This window comes from Emys orbicularis, chromosome 19, assembly GCF_028017835.1.
Source record: "Emys orbicularis isolate rEmyOrb1 chromosome 19, rEmyOrb1.hap1, whole genome shotgun sequence".
NCBI lineage: Eukaryota > Metazoa > Chordata > Testudines > Emydidae > Emys > Emys orbicularis.
The window spans coordinates 4,524,345-4,549,257 of NC_088701.1; the positions used below are offsets into that span (position 1 = coordinate 4,524,345).

The 24,913-nt window shown below is 46.0% G+C and overlaps 1 pseudogene; it reads right to left on the minus strand.

Annotated features, from left to right (window-relative positions):
- The window catches only part of LOC135891771 (complement C3-like), a 154,390-nt pseudogene extending 131,300 nt beyond the window's left edge, over positions 1-23,090 (minus strand).
- Between the last annotated feature and the right edge of the window lie 1,823 nt (positions 23,091-24,913).

The window sequence follows — 24,913 nt, forward strand, 5'->3', positions numbered from 1 at the left end:
TTTGAGTTCCTTGCAAGCTGCTTAGTTAGACTATTTACTATTAGCTACTTGTGGTGGATGTCATATGATATTTTCCCCTGCTCTTCCCTGAGGAGGTAGTGAGACACAGACTGGGCAGCTTCAAGATATTCAGAGAGCTTTCCTGGAATAAACTGTCCCCCAAAAGGAGGCTGACTTCCTTTGGAACAAGAGAGGGATTTTTCCATGAGTTTTCCTGCTGGCAAACTATATTCTAAATCCAATGCTGCTTCTTTTGGAGATAGCTCAGATTCTGTCTGTCTTGGGGCTTTATACTGCCACTTATCGCTATAGTATCAGAGCGCCTTCCACATAACATCAGGATCAATAATGAAATCCCTAGTAGACTTCGGGAAAGACTTGCTCGTTAAGAAACCACAGGCCTCTTTCTGTGTCTGATATCATGTGTCTCGGGTCCTGATCCTGCAAAGCACTTAAGCACATGTGTAACTTTCGCATGTGAGTTCTCCCATCCTATGCATGTGCACAAGTGCTGTCTAGGACCTGGGCTTTGGTCTGGAGGAAGGTGTGGGCCTCTAACAGGAGAATATATTTTCATTTCAGTATATAGTTTACCCCCCAAAAAAGAGAGTTTTAATTAGTTAAAGCTTTGGATCCTTTGATTAGTATCTCGGGAGAACTAACTTACCTGAGTCTCTCTGATGTGGTTTGAGGCCAGGGTTATTATTTTGTTCAGTAGCCTTCTCTCTAGGCCCCCGGTGTCCTGCTGCAATACTTTCTCCAGGACACAGTAGATGTCTGCTCTGTTTTGCTGGGGACAAAACATAAAAGAGAACAAACAATTGGGAAAAGGTTTTCTTGATGACCACACAGTAATTTGGCAAATAAGCCCCTGCCCTAAAGAGTTTACAATCCACACGTGAAATGACTAGCCCAAGTCTTATCATAACAGAGCAGGTCCGTGGCCAGGAAGAGAATCCATGTCTCCTGAGTCATTATCCAGAGTTCTATCCACTAGGCCACACTGACTCCTCAGCCTGCATGCTCACACAACTAATCCATTGGCTTAACTGGTGTAAAACATGCCATGCCCTCCACAATCACTGCATTCAGCAGCACTTCAGAAGCAGCTGAGCAATTTACATATTTTAATCTTCCTGGAGAGAAAAGAGCCAGAATAAGCGCCCTTCACTGCCCCCTTATCTAGTTTCATTTATTTAAAACAAACAATAAAAATGAGCACCTTGCCCTTGCTCTATCCACTCCAGACAGAATTTGTAAATTTGTAATTACAAAATACCCAACTCCCGCAGTAAGTCCTCAACAGCTCCTAGGGGAAATTAGCTCAGCAGTTAGAACTACATTGACAGTCGCACACTCGAAGGTGTCTTTTATGAGGCCCATCAGTGTAGAAATTCACAGATGATACTAAATATGGAGGAGTTGTGGTATCAGTTGGGACAGAGAAAAACTAAAGAGGGACACAGAGAAATTAAAAACTTGAGCAGAGAACAAAATTCATTTCAGAAAACTGCCAACTAGCACATCTGGAAAGGAGGTAGAAGTAACTGACATAATGGGAGGGAGAAAAGTGGGAAGCAACAAGTGCCCTGGGGGTGACAGTGAAAAACAAAGTCAACACGTATATGCAAGGTGTGATGGCTCCCACAAAGAGCCATGTGGGTTGGGTCTTTTACACACAGGGATCATGGCACAAAGCAGGAAGACACCAGTTCCTCTCTGTTCAGCTGAGGTGTGACTGCATCTGGATTGTTGCATTTTCTAGCACCACATTCCCAGAGAGCGCAACAAATTGGAAGTAATTCATGGGAGAGCAAAAAAAGAATGCAGGGGGGTGGCGGAATTGACTTCTGAATAGAGCCCTGCAACCTGACCCAAATCCTACGGGACCTGACTATAGGCGTCAGGGTCAGGTTGGATGAGAAAATCCCTCTTGGGCTCGGGTCAGGTCGGCTCTCCTCCTTTAGCCCATGAGATCAGCACAACCGTGACCGCATGTTCCTGCCAGCCACCACCTCCTTTCTGCGCTGCATGCGCTGTGGAGTGAGGATGCCGAGGAGTCACAGCATCTCTCTCTCTCTCTGCAGCACATACCCAGGGGGCAGTGTCAGAGGATGCTGCACATTGTTGCCGCTGCGCCGGCCCCATGAGCAGGACGCGGTGACAGAATCCGGTTTGGGGGGAAGGGTTGGGATCAGGATGGAAAATGATTCAACTCTCTCAGGGTGAGGTGAGAGGGCTTGGGGCCAGTTCAGGTTGGGCTTAAAAATTGGGCCCAAGCAGACCTCTACTTCTGAAGACAGCCTGAAAGAGCTGCCTATGGCAGATGCGGCCAAGGGATGACTATGAGGGAGACATGATAATACTATACAACTATCTGAAGGGTGTGAACACCAAGGAGGGAGAGGAATTTTTTAGTATAATACATTTAGGTAAAAGTAGGAGTAATGGGATTAAACTAAAAAAAGACATACAATTTAATAACAGGAAAAATGCCCCAACTGTGAGACAGGTCTATTAGGCTATGACATAGCCTTCCTAGGAAAGTGGTGGACGCTCAGTCATTAGGGGATTTTAAAATTAGTTTGGCCCAAACAGTGAAAAATGACTGCTGGGAATTCTCCTGCATTAGCAGGGAAATGGACTGGATGATCCAATGGGTCTTTTCCATCTCTGTCTCCTGTGAGTCTCTAAATCTATGTGACCTGCATGCCAAGGTCATAAAGCACTTTGGAATGTTCAAAGCCAATCAGATCTCTTGACTGGCTAAACATTCCAGTGGTTCTGCTTGAAAAGGACTGCTTCTGCACACTGCAATCAGACCAGACAGCTCCACTGGGGAGAAGCTCCTTCCATTCATTGTTAAATGTAAGGAGGATTTGTTTAATTGAAAATTGTCTCTGATAACTTACGAATACATAGGCACTATGTAATTCAAGTAATTAATCAAATTAATTAACATAATTAATTGAGTAATTCAAATAATTAAAGTACTAGGAGGCCATGTTCAGTTCTGAACTGAACTGCTTATCTTGGCCTTCTAGTACTTTAATTGAAACTAAAATGCCTTCTGTGTTGGCCCTTAATAGAGAAATGGACTTTGTTGGATGCAAGTATTCATAAATGGAAAAAGGGGTCTGAATATTACTCCTGGGGGAATTCTGCACTACTGTGCATGTGCATAATTAATGAGCCTAGGATTTAGAGCAGGGAGTCCGTTCACTTGGGTTTTATTCACATTCTTTTACTAACTTGCTAAGTGGTGTTGAGCAAGTAACTTAATTCCCTGTGACACAAATCATCCGTAAATGGGGATAATGCTTACCATTCTCACAAGGGTGCTGTGAGTCTTAATTCATTAGTATTAGGTAAGTGCTTTGAGATTTTTGGATGAAGATGCTAAAGAAGGGCAAAGTATTATTGGAAGAGCTTACTGCAAGTCCTGTAGTGTACTTTTCCTATATCCAGCCCATGTACTCCACTGTGTGTAAAAGGACAACGCTTTCTTTATAGAGCATTATATCATCCTGATCTGTAATAACAGCATTTTGCATTCTGAGTTTATGCCTGAGGACAGAAGGATGAATACTGATTATACTGATGGTGCGCCAGGCCAAGTTCTATACTGAATTACCCCCATGCATTCCCCTATACCCCCCTGAAGTCAGGTAGAATTTGGTGTGGACACATGGAAAGCAGATGTAATTTCATGAAATTGCCCTACCTCATCGTGTTGCAGTTTCTCTAGCAGAACTGTCACAACGCTAGCCAGCTTGGTCTCAGCTATACAGGCAATCCTGAGGGCAATTTTGTCCTTATCTTGGTCATCCATACTTGCCAGGAGGGAAACAACCACATTATAAACACCTGAAATTAAATAAAAGGATTCGCCTGGTTACCACTGATAGTAGAAATTGATGCCGGCCTCTTTAATTCACTGTCCAGTAAAGATTCTGCAGGAGCCCAAACACTGTGAGAAGTAGACCTGGGAATCATGTAAATCCTCTTCCTTGCGCCTGATGACCAGGTTTGTTTGCTGAACTACCCAATGTGTTTGGGGGGAAATCATAATGAAGAAAATTTGCTCCTTTCAAGTAGATACCCACGTAAAATAATCTTCCTTTCCCTCTTTACTATCAATTCAAGAGTTTTGATCGCATACAGAATAATAATTTATGGTCAAAATTTTCAAAACTGGGTGCCTAAACTTAAGCTCCTAAATCCATATTAAGGCACCTATGCCCTGAGTCAGCATCCTAATCACATGCTTAACTCTAAGCCAACAAAGAGACCTACAGTTAAGCACATGTTTAAGAGTTTTGCTTAGTCAGGACCTCATTTTCAAAAATCCTGAGCACCCACATGTACCTATTGGCTATGCTGGGAACTTTTTGGGGCTCAGTATCTCTTGAAAATCAGGCCACTTTTTTAGACATCGGTATGAATTTAGAAGCCTAACTTTAGGCCCCCTGTTTTGAAGAAAGCCTTTAATCTTATTTTATGGTCGTTTAAATACTTGCAGAGAAGACTCATGGACCAGAGTTCATCCGGTTGCCTGTAGAGGTCATAAAGGACTTTTCCCCCCATGTACAATTGACTAGGTGTACGCTGTGAGTGGGGTCAGGTGGTTCCCTCCAACCTTCATCTGAAGCATCAGGGATTGACCATAGCAGGAGAAGGGACACCTGGTAAGGTGGACCAGTGCTCCAAGATGGTTCAGAGAATCTGTTTCCTTAGATGTTCTGCTCACATGCTCAGGGTCCAACTGATCTCCAGAGTTGTGGGTGGGAAGGAATTTTCCCCTGCTCAGATTGGCAGGGACCTTTGGGTGGGAGGATGGGGCACTGATCACCTGCTAGGATCATCTGGGTATATCTGACCTAATCAATTCTCTACCATTGCAAGGGCCTCAGGCATTGGTGGAATCACAGTCTCTCCTGTTCTCTGCCTATGGCACACAACAGTTTAGTCTCCTAAAGACTGAAATGTTTTAGTCCAAGACAAGTTTTTGGGTTCAGTGTAGGGTTGCTAGGTGAAATTTTAATGGCTGTGAAATACAGGAAGTCAGGCTAGATGATCTAATGGTCCCTGCTGGCCTTAAACTCTATGAAACTATGAAATAGCTGATATATGAAAAAAATCTGGATTTTATCTCCCATGTATCTCTTAGCTGTGGGCAGAAATTCTCCAGGAGACTTACTATTTAACAAGAACTCTGAAATGCCATATTTATCTGTCTCCATTGTAACAGCATTCCAAAGCATGAAGGAGGAACTAACAAGATTTCCCCTTCCCAGGAAAGACTGCTTGAGGTTAGGTGATTGCCCATCCTTTATGCAAATTGCATCCTTCAGTTCTAACACCCAGATGCAAACTGAATCATAACTATCCTACATTGCCCATCTAGCTGCAGTAATGATAATGTCGGATTAGAAGCACTAGTATTGCTAAGAAATGTGACCCCGTGCTTTCTTATCCTGCATTTAAGATATTAGCAGAGCTTCATTTAGACAGCTAGAGGAGAAGTCCTTCTGCATTTTTTGTTCTAATTTCCCCCATCTCTGATGGATTCCACAGCTAGATGTTGGCTCCATGGATGCAGAAGACACAAAATGAGGACCCATAATAAACATAAAACAACTGGGAGAAAGAAGGAAGATCTCCCCCATAGCATTCAATAGAAACTCAGATTCTCAGGAAAGTTTGCAGGTCCAGAGGCTGTAGGCCAACTCCTCAACTGGTGTAAATCAACACAGCTACAAGGAAGTCAACAGAGCGACACTGGTTTACAGCAGCTGAGGTTCTGGTCATATAAATGGAGAACATTACAGCTAATCTATCTGTATGCCTATGCTTTCTAAATGTGTTTGTGATTATAGAATGGATATCGAGAATACAATGCTGACCCTTACCTCTGTCGAGTACCTCCTGCTTACTCATAAATTTATTCATGTTTAATACTTCCTCCAGTCCGACCTCCAAAGAGCTCCCGTACTGATAGGCAGCTGGCCTCTCAGTCAGTCGTGTCCAGGATAACCAGTTAAGATTATGCAAGCACTATTATGACATCCATGTGACTGTGACACACCACATAAGCTGCTGCTGACCAGGTATGTGCTGTAATTACATGGTCAAGATCCTCAAAGTTATTTAGGCTCCTAACTCGCACTGAAATCAGTAGATGTTAGGAACCTTAATACATTTCAATATCTGGGCCCATACATGTAAGCAGTCCAATAGGTGGCTAAATTTGCTCCAGTGTCGAATTTCTCATTCTCTCTACGTCATTTTGAATTTTGGTTCGGTCCCTCTCTCAGTTTGCCACACTTTCCAATATCGGTTTAATCTGAAAATCTGCTCCTGGTTGAATTTATATAAAATAAAAGCACCAAAGAAAGAGAAGAAACTGCCTTGGAGAATGCACAGACACACTTGAGTGTGGTTGGTTGTTTGGTTGGTTTCCTTTGCTTTTTAATTTGGTTGATCAAAAAGCCAGATGAAACCTTATTGAACTGTATTACAAATATTGATTTTATATTGTTTTACAATGAATTGAAATTTATACTTCATTTCCATGTCCCGCCAAACAAATCAACGACATTAATTTTTATTGTGTTTAATACAGTGTGGTGTCATATGCATGGCCATATGTAGAGCCAACACTTGATTTTGGAAGTTATGTTGCCTTTAAAGCATTCAGAGTGATGACACTCTTTGCAGTAAACCATATGGAAAAAGAATTCCAATTACATTTGTCCCTTGCTATGCATAACTTATTTTGTGTCTTTCTACCCTTTCTGATCTTGTCCTTACACATATATGCTATTCTTTTGTACTCCGCCTTAGTAATTCGTCCACTAGTGCACATTTAATGTTGAGACTAATCACACATATGCACAAGATACCACCTACGATGCAGGACAGGTAGTGCAACTTGTGCATTATTCAGTTACACCTCTTACTGTAATATAAAATTCACCTGTTATCACTATAGGTCTCGGTGAGAACATGCACAACTGGTAAGCTGTGACTCTTACTGATGCATGCTGTCTCTGTGTTTAGCACTTCAACATGCAAGTTCTACACTAAAAAGCACACTTTTGCTGGAAAAATGAAAGACATGTTTTGCTACCAACTTCAACCTAGGACTTGCAACATCTGTACTGGTGCATACCTGTTTAACTGGAATATGCATGCTAATACAAGTTGATTACTGTAGCATTCAATAGTTGCACTAGTACAGATCCTGTTCAGAAATATGCAACACCTTTCTTGGTCAAATGAGTCCTGATCTAGTTACAAGGTTTATAGGCTTGTACACATTTTGGAACTGCAGTGTTGATTGTTGCTTAAACATAAAGAACATACCATTCCTGAGTTTCCCAGGTATGAAATACAAAACAATGGTGTGTTCATTTTTGAAAGATGCTGCAGAGTGCACAATTACATCATTCACAGGCCGCATGTGCTTCACAAGCTTGTATTCCACAGCATTTGGAAAATAACTTAAAAGATGATGCTAACGTTAATCCTTTTTGAATTTCCCACATAGTCCATAGCCCCGTTGGAGGGGGGGGGGGGGGGGAGGAAGATAGAAAAGTGTATGTTTGTACAGGTAGTCGGTTATTTTTATAATGTACTGCATGATAATATAAAGAATATGCCTAAACAGTGTCAAAGTTGTGGGGACACAGACAGCAATCAAGAACATTACATCTAAGGAGGATGTTTTATCTTTAACTCATACTTAGAAAAGCTGGGCCCAGCAGAGCCATTCTAGTAGCTCTTCCTTGCTCCTCAGTATAAGGGGTCTGGGTGGGGTGGAGTGGAGCAGGCTCTGGCTGTTCCTGGATGGCTCAGTGCAGCTAGAATATAAATTGAAGCACCTCTGAGGCTGCTCTTTTGTATAGTGGGGACTGGCCAGGCCTGTGAGTTTGGGTGGCACAGGGATGGCACAAAGATCTCTGCCTATGGCACACAACAGTTTAGTCTCCTAAAGACTGAAATGTTTTAGTCCAAGACAAGTTTTTGGGTTCAGTGTAGGGTTGCTAGGTGAAATTTTAATGGCCTGTGAAATACAGGAAGTCAGGCTAGATGATCTAATGGTCCCTGCTGGCCTTAAACTCTATGAAACTATGAAATAGCTGATATATGAAAAAAATCTGGATTTTATCTCCCATGTATCTCTTAGCTGTGGGCAGAAATTCTCCAGGAGACTTACTATTTAACAAGAACTCTGAAATGCCATATTTATCTGTCTCCATTGTAACAGCATTCCAAAGCATGAAGGAGGAACTAACAAGAATTCCCCTTCCCAGGAAAGACTGCTTGAGGTTAGGTGATTGCCCATCCTTTATGCAAATTGCATCCTTCAGTTCTAACACCCAGATGCAAACTGAATCATAACTATCCTACATTGCCCATCTAGCTGCAGTAATGATAATGTTGGATTAGAAGCACTAGTATTGCTAAGAAATGTGACCCCATGCTTTCTTATCCTGCATTTAAGATATTAGCAGAGCTTCATTTAGACAGCTAGAGGAGAAGTCCTTCTGCATTTTTTGTTCTAATTTCCCCCATCTCTGATGGATTCCACAGCTAGATGTTGGCTCCATGGATGCAGAAGACACAAAATGAGGACCCATAATAAACATAAAACAACTGGGAGAAAGAAGGAAGATCTCCCCCATAGCATTCAATAGAAACTCAGATTCTCAGGAAAGTTTGCAGGTCCAGAGGCTGTAGGCCAACTCCTCAACTGGTGTAAATCAACACAGCTACAAGGAAGTCAACAGAGCGACACTGGTTTACAGCAGCTGAGGTTCTGGTCATATAAATGGAGAACATTACAGCTAATCTATCTGTATGCCTATGCTTTCTAAATGTGTTTGTGATTATAGAATGGATATTGAGAATACAATGCTGACCCTTACCTCTGTCGGTTACCTCCTGCTTACTCATAAATTTATTCATGTTTAATACTTCCTCCAGTCCGACCTCCAAAGAGCTCCCGTACTGATAGGCAGCTGGCCTCTCAGTCAGTCGTGTCCAGGATAACCAGTTAAGATTATGCAAGCACTATTATGACATCCATGTGACTGTGACACACCACATAAACTGCTGCTGACCAGGTATGTGCTGTAATTACATGGTCAAGATCCTCAAAGTTATTTAGGCTCCTAACTCGCACTGAAATCAGTAGATGTTAGGAACCTTAATACATTTCAATATCTGGGCCCATACATGTAAGCAGTCCAATAGGTGGCTAAATTTGCTCCAGTGTCGAATTTCTCATTCTCTCTATGTCATTTTGAATTTTGGTTCGGTCCCTCTCTCAGTTTGCCACACTTTCCAATATCGGTTTAATCTGAAAATCTGCTCCTGGTTGAATTTATATAAAATAAAAGCACCAAAGAAAGAGAAGAAACTGCCTTGGAGAATGCACAGTGACACTTGAGTGTGGTTGGTTGGTTGGTTTCCTTTGCTTTTTAATTTGGTTGATCAAAAAGCCAGATGAAACCTTATTGAACTGTATTACAAATATTGATTTTATATTGTTTTACAATGAATTGAAATTTATACTTCATTTCCATGTCCTGCCAAACAAATCAACGACATTAATTTTTATTGTGTTTAATACAGTGTGGTGTCATATGTATGGCCATATGTAGAGCCAACACTTGATTTTGGAAGTTATGTTGCCTTTAAAGCATTCAGAATGATGACACTCTTTGCAGTAAACCATATGGAAAAAGAATTCCAATTACATTTGTCCCTTGCTATGCATAACTTATTTTGTGCCTTTCTACCCTTTCTGATCTTGTCCTTACACATATATGCTATTCTTTTGTACTCCGCCTTAGTAATTCGTCCACTAGTGCACGTTTAATGTTGAGACTAATCACACATATGCACAAGATATCACCTACGATGCAGGACAGGTAGTGCAACTTGTGCATTATTCAGTTACACCTCTTACTGTAATATAAAATTCACCTGTTATCACTATAGGTCTCGGTGAGAACATGCACAACTGGTAAGCTGTGACTCTTACTGATGCATGCTGTCTCTGTGTTTAGCACTTCAACATGCAAGTTCTACACTAAAAAAGCACACTTTTGCTGGAAAAATGAAAGACATGTTTTGCTACCAACTTCAACCTAGGACATGCAACATCTGTACTGGTGCATACCTGTTTAACTGGAATATGCATGCTAATACAAGTTGATTACTGTAGCATTCAATAGTTGCACTAGTACGGATCCTGTTCAGAAATATGCAACACCTTTCTTGGTCAAATGAGTCCTGTTCTAGTTACAAGGTTTATAGGCTTGTACACATTTTGGAACTGCAGTGTTGATTGTTGCTTAAACATAAAGAACATACCATTCCTGAAAAAATAACAGGAGTACTTGTGGCACCTTAGAGACTAACAAATTTATTAGAGCATAAGCTTTCGTGGGCTACAACCTCCGAAGAAGTGGGTTGTAGCCCACGAAAGCTTATGCTCTAATAAATTTGTTAGTCTCTAAGGTGCCACAAGTACTCCTGTTATTTTTGCGGATACAGACTAACACGGCTGCTACTCTAATACCATTCCTGAGTTTCCCAGGTATGAAATACAAAACAATGGTGTGTTCATTTTTGAAAGATGCTGCAGAGTGCACAATTACATCATTCACAGGCCGCATGTGCTTCACAGGCTTGTATTCCACAGCATTTGGAAAATAACTTAAAAGATGATGCTAACATTAATACTTTTTGAATTTCCCACATAGTCCTTAGCCCCGTTGGAGGGGAGGGGGGGGACGGAAGATAGAAAAGTGTATCTTCTTGAGAGCCTGGGAGGGAGGGGGAGAAGCGGCGTCCGCGCCGTGGCCACTCGGAGTCTCGCCCTCCCTCCCAGGCTCTCAAACCTGGGAGGGAGGGGGAGATCCCGAGCGGCCACGGCGCGCGAAACAGCAGTTTCGCGCGCCGCAGCTCCCCCTCCCTCCCAGGCTTCAGAGCCTGGGGGGAGGAGGCAGGGCTGGGGATTTGGGGAAGGGGCGGAGTTGAGGCGGGGCCGGGGGTGGGGTAATTAAAAAACGGGGAGGGGGCAAAATTGTTTTTGCTTTGGGCGGCAAAAATCCTAGAGCCGGCCCTGCTTCATCGGATGCATAGAATGGCACATATAGTGAGGAGATACATATACATACAGAGAACATGAAAAGGTGGGAGTTACCCTACCAACTCTAAGAGGCCAATTAATTAAGATGAGCTATTGTCAGCAGGAGAAAAAAAAACTTTTGTAGGAGGAAAAATGGGCTAACTCCCACCTTTTCATATTCTCTGTATGTATGTATATGTATCTCCTCTCTATATGTTCCATTCTATGCATCCGATAAAGTGGGCTGTAGCCCACGAAAGCTTATGCTCAAATAAATTTGTTAGTCTCTAAGGGTACGTCTTCACTACCCGCCGTATCGGTGGGTAGCAATCGATTTATCTGGGATCGAAATATCGCGTCTCGTTAAGACGCGATATATCGATCCCCGAACGCGCTCACCGTCGACTCCGGAACTCCACCAGCACGAGCGGCGGTAGCGCAGTCGACGGGGGAGCCGCGGCCGTCGATCCCGCGCCGTGTGGACCCCAGGTAATTCGATCCAAGATACTTCGACTATTCGCGTAGCTGAAGTTGCGTATCTTGGATCGATCTCCCCCCCCCCCCCCAGTGTAGACCAGCCCTGAGGTGCCACAATTACTCCTGTTCTTTTTGCAGATACAGACTAACACGGCTGCTACTCTGAAACCTGTACAGACAGTGTGTGGAGCGGACCTGCTGCTGCTGCGGGCATGTGGCAGTTCAGCTGGAGTCAGATTTGCACACCCGAGTGTGTCACACAGGGTCCTGCCACCACAGCCCGTCTCTGCTTCCTAACGTGGCAGCTGCTGTCAGCTACTTGCTGTGTTCTCTCGTCTAACTCTAGGCAGGAAGCCTCACATGCAGCAGCATTAATTTACCTCTCTGTTTCTTAGTGATTGTTGAGTTGAAAGGGGTTTACTAAGTCACAGAAAACTCATGCTTTTTTGCTGTATGCCTCTTAAGGGTGATAGATGTGACTTCTGTAAGGGCTGCCTTTACAGGTTAGGAAGGAGGAAAAGATGAATGGCACTAGATCTTTCCATTTTTTGTGGGCAGTGTGTTTGGGGACTTTTTCCCCTATCAAAGGACCAGTGCTGCTTTTTTAGTTTTTAAAGGTTTAGCACCAGTGAAAGGAATCTGGGAATGTATATACTCCTGTTTGTTCATAGAACTGGTAAATCGTGGGTTGTGGCTCTTCCAGACAGCTTGATGCTGTGCTGTTAAATGACTTCAGTGCTAACTAGTCAGTTCATATTAGGTTGACAAATTAAGCAGAATGTTCTTTATTTCTAGATTATAGTGTGCAGGGATGGTAAGCTCTGTGATTCTGCTTAGAGGCCAATGTTTTAAAAATGAACATAGGAACTCTTCAGAGCCACTAGCTAGTGATTCAGCGAGCCTTTTAAAATATACCAGCAAAAAAAAAAAAGCCTTTTATTTCTTTGGCTTCACCAGTTGGGAGGCAGGGAGAGGTATTGTAGGGTTGTTTATTTCATTTTGGTTTTGTACTGCTTTATTTTACAAATTAAAGGAACCTGGTTATTTGGTGCTGTTTTTAAAAGGTGGCATATAATATGATGGAGTATTCATTCTATAAGTTAGCTACCAGAGAGTGTTTATAGTGACAATAGTACTTTGAGCAGTCAAAAAAGTATTAAAGCATTTTAAAATGAGAGAGAGAGAGAGAATCAGAGGATAGTTCAAAGATTTCTCCTAAAATAGATGCTACAACAAACATGATCTTGGTCCAGAAGGGACCATTCTGATCATCTAGTCTGACTTGGTGCAGTTCTTTGGCTAGTACAATGCAGGAAGTCCATAATTTCTGTTGAAGCTATAGCATAACATTGGCTCAGACCAATGGTCCATTTAACATAAGACTGGCCATACTGGGTCAGACCAAAGGTTCATCCAGCCCAGTATCCTGTCTACTGACAGTGGCCAATGCCAGGTACCCCAGAGGGAGTGAACCTAACAGGTAATGATCAAGTGATCTCTCTCCTGCCATCTATCACTCCCCTCTGACAAACAGAGGCTAGGGACACCATTTCTTACCCATCCTGGCTAATAGCCATTAATGGACTTAACCTCCATGAATTTATCCAGTTCTCTTTTAAACCCTGTTATATTCTTAGCCTTCACAACCTCTTCAGGCAAGGAGTTCCACAGGTTGACTGTGTGCTGTGTGAAGAAGAACTTCCTTTTATTTGTTTTAAACCTCCTGCCCACTAATTTCATTTGGTGGCCCCTAGTTCTTATAACCCAATATTTAACCCAATATCCTGTCTTTTGACAATGGCCAGTGTCAGATGCTACAGAAGGAATGAACAGAATAGGGCAGTTGCAAGTGATCCATCCCATCCTCCATTCCCAGCTTTAAGGAGGTTTAAGGACACCTGGAGCACGGGGTTCCATCCATGACCATATAGGCTAATACCCATTGATGGACCTACCCTCCTGAACTTGCCTGATCCTTTTCGGAACCCAGTTAGACTTTTGGCCTTCAGAGCATCCCCTGGCAATGAGTTATATGGATGGAGTGTGCACCGTATGAAAAAGTATTTCCTCTTGTTTAAAACCTGCTGACTATTAATTGGATTGGGTGACCCCTGGTTCTTTTGTTGTGTGAAGGGATAAATAACACTTTCTTATTCATTTTCTCCATATTATTCATAATTTTATAGACCTCTATCATATCTCCCATAGAATCATAGAATTGGAAGGGACCTTGAGAGGTCATCTAGTCCAGTCCCCTTCACTCGTGGCAGGACTAAGTATTATCTAGACCCTTCCAGACAGGTGTTTGTCTAACCTGCTCCTAAAAATCTCCATTGATGGAGATTCCTCAGCCTCCCTAGGCAATTTATTCCCATGCTTAACCACCCTGACAGGCAGTTTTTCCTAATGTCCAACCTAAATGTCCCTTGCTGCAATTTGAGCCCATTGCTTCTTGTCCTATCAGAGGTTAAGGAGAACAGTTTTTCTCCCTCCTCCTCATAACAACCTTTTATGTACTTGAAAACTGTTATCGGGTCCCCGCTTAGTCTTCTCTTTTCCAGACTAAACAAACTGAATTTTTTCAGCCTTTCCTCATAGATCACATTTTCTAGACCTTTAATCATTTTTGTCGCTCTTCTCTGGACTCTCTCCAATTTGTCCACTTCCTTCCTGAAATGCGGCACCCAGAACTGGACACAATACTCCAGTTGAGGCCTAATCAGCGCAGAGTAGAATGGAAGAATTACTTCTCGTGTCTTGCTTACAACACTCCTGCTGAGACAGAGGTGGGTAAACTACAGGCAACCTCCAGCCCGCGGGACCATCCTGCCTGGCCCTTGAGCCCCCGGCCCCTCCCCCACAGCTTTAGCTCACCGTGCAGTCAGTACTCGGGGCGGCCGGGCTGCAAGCTCCCCATAGGAATGTGCTACTTAGGGAGCACCAGGACTGGCAGCCGTAAGTAGTACACCATAAGTACACATTCCTACGAGGAGCAATTTAATATATTACACCTAGGTAGGGAAGGCTGTGCCTCCCCAAACAGCCTGGCCCCCGCACACTAACTGCCCCCCTCATAATTCCCGACCCATCCAACCCCACTGCTCCTTATCCCCTGACTGCCCCCTCCTGTCCCCTGACTGCCCCGACCCCTATCCACATCCCTGCCCCCTGACAGGTCCCCCCGAGACTCCCACGCCTATCCAACCACCCCCTGCTCCTTGTCCCCTTACTGCCCCCCAGGACTTCCTGCCCATTATCCAACCCCCCAGCTCCCTGCCCCCTTACCATGCCGCTCAGAGTACCAGGACTGGCAGCCATAAGTAATACACTGTAAGTATCACATTCCTACGGGGAGCAATTTAGTACACTACACCAGCCCTCCATACAGTTTCGGAACCCCAATGTGGCCTTCAGGCCAAGAAGTTTGCCCACCCCTGTGCTAAGACACCTCAGAATGGTGTTTGCTTTTTTTGCAATAGAGTTACGCTATTGACTCATATTGAGCTTGTGGTTCTCCAACTGCCAGATTTCTTTCTGTAATACTCCTTCCTAGGCAGTCATTTCCCATTTTGTATGTGCACAACTGCTTGTTCCTTCCAAAATGGAGTCCTTTGCATTTGTCCTTATTGAATTTCATTCTATTTACTTCAGATCATTTTGAATTTTAATCCTATCCTCCAAAGCACTTGCAACCCTCCCAGCTTGGTATTGTCTGCAAATTTTATAAGTGTACTCTCTATGCCATTATCTAAATCATTAATGAAGCTATTGAACAGAACTGGACCCAGAACTGATCCCCGTGGGACTCCACCGGTTGACGCAGTTGTGGGTATAGGCGATCTAAGCCCTTTAGGAATCTGACGACCATCGGGTTCGAGAAAACCGAGGAAGCATGTTCTCCTGGATGGAACACCGAGATAGCTGCCAGGTGCACCCTGACAGAAGATATCGCCAGGCCCTGCTGTTTTAGGGATAGGAGATTCATAGATTCATAGATTCTAGGACTGGAAGGGACCTCGAGAAGTCATCGAGTCCAGTCCCCTGCCCACATGGCAGGACCAAATACTGTCTAGACCATCCCTGATAGACATTTATCTAACCTACTCTTAAATATCTCCAGAGATGGAGATTCCACAACCTCCCTAGGCAATTTATTCCAGTGTTTAACCACCCTGACAGTTAGGAACTTTTTCCTAATGTCCAACCTAGACCTCCCTTGCTGCAGTTTAAGTCCATTGCTTCTTGTTCTATCCTTAGAGGCTAAGGTGAACAAGTTTTCTCCCTCCTCCTTATGACACCCTTTTAGATACCTGAAAACTGCTATCATGTCCCCTCTCAGTCTTCTCTTTTCCAAACTAAACAAACCCAATTCTTTCAGCCTTCCTTCATAGGTCATGTTCTCAAGACCTTTAATCATTCTTGTTGCTCTTCTCTGGACCCTTTCCAATTTCTCCACATCTTTCTTGAAATGCGGTGCCCAGAACTGGACGCAATACTCCAGCTGAGGCCTAACCAGAGCAGAGTAGAGCGGAAGAATGACTTCTCGTGTCTTGCTCACAACACACCTGTTAATACATCCCAGAATCATGTTTGCTTTTTTTGCAACAGCATCACACTGTTGACTCATATTTAGCTTGTGGTCCACTATAACCCCTAGATCCCTTTCTGCCGTACTCCTTCCTAGACAGTCTCTTCCCATTCTGTATGTGTGAAACTGATTTTTTCTTCCTAAGTGGAGCACTTTGCATTTGTCTTTGTTAAACTTCATCCTGTTTAACTCAGACCATTTCTCCAATTTGTCCAGATCATTTTGAATTATGACCCTGTCTTCCAAAGCAGTTGCAATCCCTCCCAATTTGGTATCATCCGCAAACTTAATAAGCGTACTTTCTATGCCAATATCTAAGTCGTTAATGAAGATATTGAACAGAGCCGGTTCCAAAACAGACCCCTGCGGAACCCCACTCGTTATGCCTTTCCAGCAGGATTGGGAACCATTAATATCAACTCTCTCTGAGTACGGTTATCCAGCCAGTTATGCACCCACCTTATAGTAGCCCCATCTAAATTGTATTTGCCTAGTTTATCGATAAGAATATCATGCGAGACCGTATCAAATGCCTTACTAAAGTCTAGGTATACCACATCCACAGCTTCTCCCTTATCCACAAGACTCGTTATCCTATCGAAGAAAGCTATCAGATTGGTTTGACATGATTTGTTCTTTACAAATCCATGCTGGCTGTTCCCTATCACCTTACCACCTTCCAAGTGTTTGCAGATGATTTCCTTAATTACTTGCTCCATTATCTTCCCTGGCACAGAAGTTAAACTAACTGGTCTGTAGTTTCCTGGGTTGTTTTTATTTCCCTTTTTATAGATGGGCACTATATTTGCCCTTTTCCAGTCTTCTGGAATCTCTCCCGTCTCCCATGATTTTCCAAAGATAATAGCTAGAGGCTCAGATACCTCCTCTATTAGCTCCTTGAGTATTCTAGGAGGCATTTCATCAGGCCCTGGTGACTTGCAGGCATCTAACTTTTCTAAGTGATTTTTAACTTGTTCTTTTTTTATTTTATCTGCTAAACCTACCCCCTTCCCATTAGCATTCACTATGTTAGGCATTCCTTCAGACTTCTCGGTGAAGACCGAAACAAAGAAGTCATTAAGCATCTCTGCCATTTCCAAGTTTCCTGTTACTGTTTCTCCCTCTTCACTAAGCAGTGGGCCTACCCTGTCTTTGGTCTTCCTCTTGCTTCTAATGTATTGATAAAAAGTCTTCTTGTTTCCCTTTATTCCCGTAGCTAGTTTGAGCTCATTTTGTGCTTTTGCCTTTCTAATCTTGCCCCTGCATTCCTGTGTTGTTTGCCTATATTCATAGAGATAGTCCAGTATAAGTGGTATCGACGCCTGCAAGGAGTTGCTCATGAGAGTGGTCCCTGAAGAGGGACGGGGAGGGAGGATGGGGGTGGGGGGGAAAGAAAATTAGAGAGTGTATCCCCTTTCCACCGTGCGAAGAACCCATCGGTCCGAAGTTATAAGGGACCACGCACGGTGGAAATGGGAGAGGCGATCCCGAAATAAAGGGAATGGATCCTGGATGGTGACTAGTACGCCATCCTCGGGCGCACCTTCAAAAATTTTGCCTGGGCCCTGAAGATGGTCTAGGAGGGCCTTGGTTCTGACCGGGTTGGTGGCAGGTGGACCTCCTTCTACCCCCTCGTCCACGTCTTCTGGAAAAGTCTTGTCTTGGACGAGGGGGAGGGTAGAACCTTTGGGGCGGTGGTCTAAAGGGCCTGTGCTGGGGTCCTGGGACATGCATTCCCAGGGAGCACATGATCGTTCTGGAATCTTTAAGGCTCTGTAACCGAGAGTCCGTTTTGTCCAAGAACAGGCCCTGCCCATCAAATGGCAGATCTTGAAGGGTCTGTTGCAGTTCTGGTGGTAAGCCAGACACTTGCAGCCAGGAGATGCATCGCATAGCTATGCCGGACGCCAGTGTCCTAGCAGCAGAGAGTCTGCTATGTCTAGAGAGGCCTGTAAGGATGTCCTGGCCACATTTTTGCCCTCTTCCACTAAGGCCCCAAACTCATCCCTCGACTCTTGGGGGATCAACTCCTTAAATTTACCCATGGAGTTGCATGAGTTATAATGATAGCACCTCAAGAGCGCCTGTTGGTTTGCGGCTCTGAGCTGCAGACCCCCCGCTGAGTAAATTTTGCGTCCAAACAAATCGAAGCACTTGGCGTCCTTAGATTTGGGCGCTGCAGCCTGTTGACCATGGTGTTCCCTTCCGTTCACTGAGGACACCACCGGTGAACACGGCTGAGGGTGAGTATAGAGATATTCATAGTCTTTAGAGGGAACAAAGTATTTCCTCTCTACCCCTCTGGCAGTAGGTGGGATAGAGGCAGGGGTTTGCCATATTGTGTTGGCGTTAGCCTGAATAGTGCAGATGATGGGGCATCAGCTGAGAGGATGCTCACTACCGGGTCCTCCAACTCCACTATCTCCTCTGCCTGAAGATCCATGTTACATGCCACCCTATGTAAAAGATCTTGGTGGGCACGTAGGTCTATCGGGGGTGGACCCGAGGTTGTTGTCCCTGCCACCGCCTCATCTGGAGAAGATGAGGAGGATGCTTCAGGGGGTAATGGATCCTGTGGCGGTTCCAGTTGCGAGGGGTCCTGATGTCCAGGATCCATTGTACTGGGGTCTGGGGCCTGCGTAGGAGTGGGCGCAGGTGCCTCCATACCCCCCAGGGGGGGACGACTGATGGTGGCCTCCGGTACTTGGGGCTCTGAACGTGCCGAGCAGGAGGCCGCCGGTGGGGCCCCTTGGACTTGGTGATATGCCCACGGGGTCTAGAAAGACCAGTGTGCAGGATCCTGTCTAGGGTCTTCGGCCCCATCCTGCCAATGGCCTAGGTCGTCCGCTGCTTGACCTGGAGCGGGATAGGCTGAGCAGGAGGCGCCGTCAGACTGTGAAGAGCGTGAGGCGGATCGTGAGGGCCAGGGTGGTGCAAAGCGTGTCTGCGTTGACTCCGCTGGGAACGGTGCCAAGCGGTGCCGGCCCACAGGTGTGCGGTCTCTGCGCGGTGCCAGGGAGCAGTACCGGGATCGAGAATGGTGCCGATGGTCATGCCGGTACCGAGATCCAGACCTGGATCGCGATGAAGACCATCTGTGGGAGTGGTGCCGGGAGCGGCCTCTCGAGCGGGATCGGCGTTGGGACCGGTGCCGGGATCTGCGTCGGGAGTCCAAACGGTACCGAGGTGTGGGGTGGTGCCGAGAAGAGGAACGGTACCGGGAGGAAGATCTGGGCTGCGAGTACAACCGGTGCCGTGATAGAGAACGGCGCCGGGACTGCGAGCGGCGCCGGAACCTGCTCCTAGATCGGGAGCGGTGCCAAGAGTCCAGCTCGGAGATGGAGGGCATAATAGGGTTGGCTTGCCCCAAGATTGCACCATGCGGTTGGGGTGCAGAGCCGCAGTCTGAGATGGTGCCGGTTCTGTGAGGGCAATGAGGTCCCTCACCGTTGCAAACGTCTCCGGCGTAGACGGAAGACAGGGCTCAACCATGGTACGGGTCAGGGAGCCAGTCCTCACCGGACTCAACGGCCCTTCTGCCAGTGCCAGAGTCAACGGTGACGATGTCGGAGCCTGTATCCTCAGTCGCTCCGGTCCCAGATGCGAATCCGAGGTTGGCAAGGGAGGCGCCGGTGCCTGCTATTGTGAGGCAGTCCCCTCCAGTTTACGAGGTCTCTTCTGACCTGGAGACAGGGATCGGCGCCGAGGAGCTTGCGGAGGACGCGGTGCTGGTGGAGGTCGGTGCCGTGAGACTTTATCCGCGTCTCCTCGTGGTGCAGTACCAGAGGTTGCCGCCGGAGCACTGCGCACTGAGGCACTCAGTGCCGGAACTTGGCGTGCCGAAGGAGGATCCGGGCTGAGGGCCGCCTCCATGAGGAGCTGTTTGAGCCTAAGCTCCCGCTCCTTTTTGGTTCGGGGCCGGAAAGACTTGCAGATCTTACACTTTTCGGTCTGGTGAGACTCCCCGAGACACTTTAAACAAGAGTCGTGGGGATCCCCCGTTGGCATAGGCTTCGAACAGGCTGAGCAAGGTTTAAACCCCGGAGCCTTGGGCATGAGCCCGGGCGGCACGGCGAGGGGAAGGGGGAGGGGAACCCCCTTCCAGCCCGCTAACTTCATTTATAAACTACTCTAGAACTAGGAACTACTAAAATACACTAAATCTATAACTATACAACTAACTAACTAACTACAACAATATCTAACCGGAAAACAAGAGCTAGGGAGAGTGGAGGACAGCTACGCTGTGCTCCACAGTTCCAACGACTGTCACGGGCAGTAAGAAGGAACTGAGGGGGCGCTGGGTCGGCTGGGGTATATATCCAGCGCCATGAAGGCGCCACTCCAGGGGGCTCCACAGCCAACTCACCGGGTGTTGCTAGGGTAAAAATTCTCCGACGATTGTGCACGCGGCACGCGCACACTTAATTGGAATCGATATGAGCAAGCACTCGAAGAAGAACCAAGGAGTTCTGAGTCCCAGTATACACAGTGCTCTAACCACTAGATCCCACTCTCCTCAGTGCTGAGGATAGAACGCAGGAGTTCTGAGTCCAAAATATAAACACCGCTCTAACAAGTAGACACCACTCACTCTCTGTACTTGGGATAGAACCCAGGAGTCCTGGTTACCAGTATACACACTGCTCTAACAACTAGACACCACTGTCCTCTCAGTGCTGGGGATAGAACCCAGGAGTTGTGAGACCCAGTATACACACAGCTCTCTGGCCATTAGATGTCATTCTCCTCCCAATGCTGGGAGTAGAACCCATGCGTCCTGAGTCCCGGTATATACACTACTCTAACCACTAGATGCCCCTTGTGATGTTGCATTCTATATGTTTTTATGAAAATATGCTAATGAGTTTGAATATACTGTAACTGAAATATGCTTCATGCAAAAGGTCTCTTGTAAGGTATCATTACAAAGCTTATAATCTACTGAGTGTGGTCATCTCATTTGAAAAATGTATCACTCTTTTATCTGAAACTAGAAATATGAAATATAACTCTGAGGGCCTATTGTAATTATGCAAAGTGTGGGCCATGAATAGTGGTTTGGAATATTAATGGCTCCCATTAACCAGGACAATTACCTGTAGACGGATCTGTTTTACTTGTAAGTCTTCCTGTATACGTGTGTGCTGGCAAGTGGGTAATGAAGTCTTACAGTGACATGTGATCATGTCATCTGAATTGGAATCCATCTTTAACCTGCTGCTTTTCCATTAAGGAGGAGGGGTGGGAACCCAGAGGAACAAAAGATTCCCGCCTTATGCAAAAGATATATAAGTGGGTGGAACAGAACAAAGGGGGCGGCCATCATGAGAAATCCCCTAGCTACCACCTGAACTTCAACAAGGGCTGTACCAGGGGAAAGGATTGTGCCCAGATGAGGAAGGCATCCAGTCTGTGAAAGAAACTTATTGAAACATCTCTGAGGGTGAGATTTTATCTGTATTCAGTTTTATTACTGTCCTAGACTTAGGATTGCGTGTTTTATTTAATTTTGCTTGGTAATTTACTTTGTTCTGTCTGTTACTACTTGGAACCACTTAAATCCTACTTTCTGTATTTAATAAAATCACTTTTTACTCATTAATTAACCCAGAGTATGTATTAATACCTGGGGGGGCAAACAGCTGTGCATATCTCTCTATCAGTGTTATAGAGGGCGAACAATTTATGAGTTTACCCTGTATAAGCTTTATACAGGGTAAAACGGATTTATTTGGGGTTTGGACCCCATTGGGAGCTGGGCATCTGAGTGTTAGAGACAGGAACACTTGTTGAGCCGTTTTCAGTTAAACCTGCAGCTGATAGGGGACGTGGTTCAGACTTGGGTCTGGGTTTGTAGCAGGCTAGCGGGTATGGCTCAAACCAGGCAGGGCACTGAATCCCCAAGCTGACAGGGAAAGCGGGCTCAGGGGTAGTCTCAGCACACCAGGTGGCAGTCTCAAAGGGGGTTTCTGTGATCCAACCCGTCACAGGTTCATTTCCCCTCCAAGTCTCTGAAAGTCATTCCAGAATGGGGGGCGGGTGTTCCAGACCTCCCAACAGCCCTGGGGTTCATGGGACTGTCCCACTTTGACACCCCCCTAAGCCGCCTGTCCTGGTTGGAGTGAACATTTCCTGCATTCTCGGTCGCCCAGAGGGGAGGGACTAAAGGTGCCGTTTGCCTTGGGCCCCCAGTTTGAGGGGGCCCCCAAACTCTGTGGCACTGAGACCTGGTGCACGGATTTGCAGTGCCGCTCAGGTTTGGCCTGCCCGACCCTCTGACGCCACCTACGGAGGGGCGGGCGAGCCAAACGTGAGTGGCGTAGTGAGCCCGGGTGCTAGGCTACAACACCACTCACATTTGGCCCATCCAAAAAAAACCTGGGCAAAAAACCCGAGTGGCGCTGCATCCCACTTTAGCCATCTGAAATGTTGGGGGGGGGGAGTTCTCTGTGCAATACCTAGATAAAACACGCCCGCGTTACAAAACCACAGGCACAAGTAGGCAGTGGAATGGACCAGAGAGCTGAAATTGCCCATCCTGCCAATAGAGGGCCTTATCTCCTAGATTAGGGGTGGAGGCACATTGCCAAGGGACGTCCTGTACCCCTGGCTATAAATAGAGACCATCAATCCATTGGTTTAATACCTTCCCCCAGCAGGAAATTCACTAAGATCATCCTCTTAAAGTAGCCTCTTCTGCTTCCCGACTGAGCGGCAGAGACGCTAACCCACCCCACCTTCCCTGTATTGAGATCAAGTTAGTGCTGGGGGGTCTGGGAGCTTCTGCAATTATATATGGACCACTGCCCAGGGGTTGAAGAGGCATCCGAACAAAAAGCATATGTTTCTGGGAGAAGAGGTGTCTTCTGGTGCCATGGGAGGATCTGCTGTCTACCTGCTGGCTGCATTTGCATTCAGCTTGTCAGCCGTGTCTCATGGCCAGCCACTATAAGTAACCCCAGGATTCTGAAGCAATGATCAGTGGAGATTATAGTCTATGTGTAAGCGGGGGAATGGTCCCGCTATTGTGGGGAACTTTCCTGGCTTATACCCGACCCCAGTGAGAAGGGCTAGCGAAAGGATCTGAGTCCTCACTCACACTCCCTTGCTCCCCTTCCACTCTCCTGTGGGGCAGAGTCCTCGTAACCCCAACAAGGCTGGGCCCAGGATTCCTGGGGGGCTTGACCCCCAATCTTGTCATGGTCACTTAGGGCAGGGGCTAAGGTGTTCCTACTCCGGGGTGCTCTCTCTGCACTGGATGCTTCCCTCACCTACTGATCATTGCATACAGTTCAAAGCAAATACAATTTATTAAACAATCAGATAAAAAATAAAATTAATATGGAAAAGGTTAAAGGGAAACCCGTCATCCCGCTCTGTGGCACAGGGACATCACAGCCAGCATCTCTGGCTCCAGGTAAGCCAGAGGTAAGATGGCTCCGGGATGACAATCCCATGGGCCGGATCCAAAACCCTGAGGGGCTGGATCTGGCCTAAGGGCCGTAATTTACCCACCCCTGGGCTAGTGGGTGGCTGGCCTGTAAAGGGCTAGAGGCCTGGGGCCAGCCAACCCTAATTACTAAGAACAGGAGTACTTGTGGCACCTTAGAGACTAACAAGGTGCCACAAGTACTCCTGTTCTTTTTGCGGATACAGCCTAACACGGCTGCTACTCTGAAACCTAATTACTAAGGTGGCTCACCTGAGCAGGGGTCAGCTGATTTCCCTATCAAGAGCTTAGAGCAGCAGTAATGTGGAGAGAGGGGAATTTCTAGGGAGAAGGAGCCTTTTATTCTATTTAATGTTAATCCTCTTTCAGTGGGATCAGCTCTGTTGGCCACAGTCTCAAGTTCAACAGAGTTATCGCTGTTTGTTCTGGATCTAGAGTTCATAGGAACACATGAAACCACAGGCAAATAACACCGACAATTACAAGAGCGTCTGTCTTTTAGTAGTTTTATTAAAGTTACCAACAAAGTTATAAATGTCACAGCATATACAATTCCTAGAGATAAGTACCACGTACCAGTTATACCTACCGACATACTCACATCCTCCTAGATGGTGTTAGGGTCCGTTGGCCGGCTCATGGATTGATCGATACGGGAGTGGTTCCTGCGGGGGTTTCCCATCGGAAGCTCAATTTCCTGCTCTGGGCACCTCCAACCCCGACCCCGCTCTTTCTTACTGGTCTGTGTCCCCTGGAAACACAAGGGACTGTTCTCTCAAAGGGGAGCCGAGATAACTCTGAATGTGGAAAGTGCTGTAGGTATCGGCATAGAAACAAGCCCCTGTTTCTCAAAGGAGCAGATTCGCCCTCTGCGGTGGCCTGGTGCAGATCTCCTCCCCTCTCCCCTGGTGTGGGGCACAATAAACCGAACTGACAAGAGAGAAGGGTCAGAACACAGAGGTAAATGTCTGAGGGGAGAGAATTACACAGACAGCGACGGGGTAAACGTAAGTGACTCAGAGCTAAATAACAAACCAGCCCAGTGACACAGCAGCTCTGCCCTGCCAGCGTGAGGCTCGGGCCCAAGCATGAAACTAAACCCACCTGGCATTCAGGAAACCTGACCCCCAGCGCAGAAACCCCCATTGCTTTCTCACTCCCTTCCCAGCACTTGCGTGGCGGGGTGACGCCCAGGACCTCCACTCCGCAGGGAATTGAAACCCTTGGAGGAGGAGCACTGGGGAGTCCC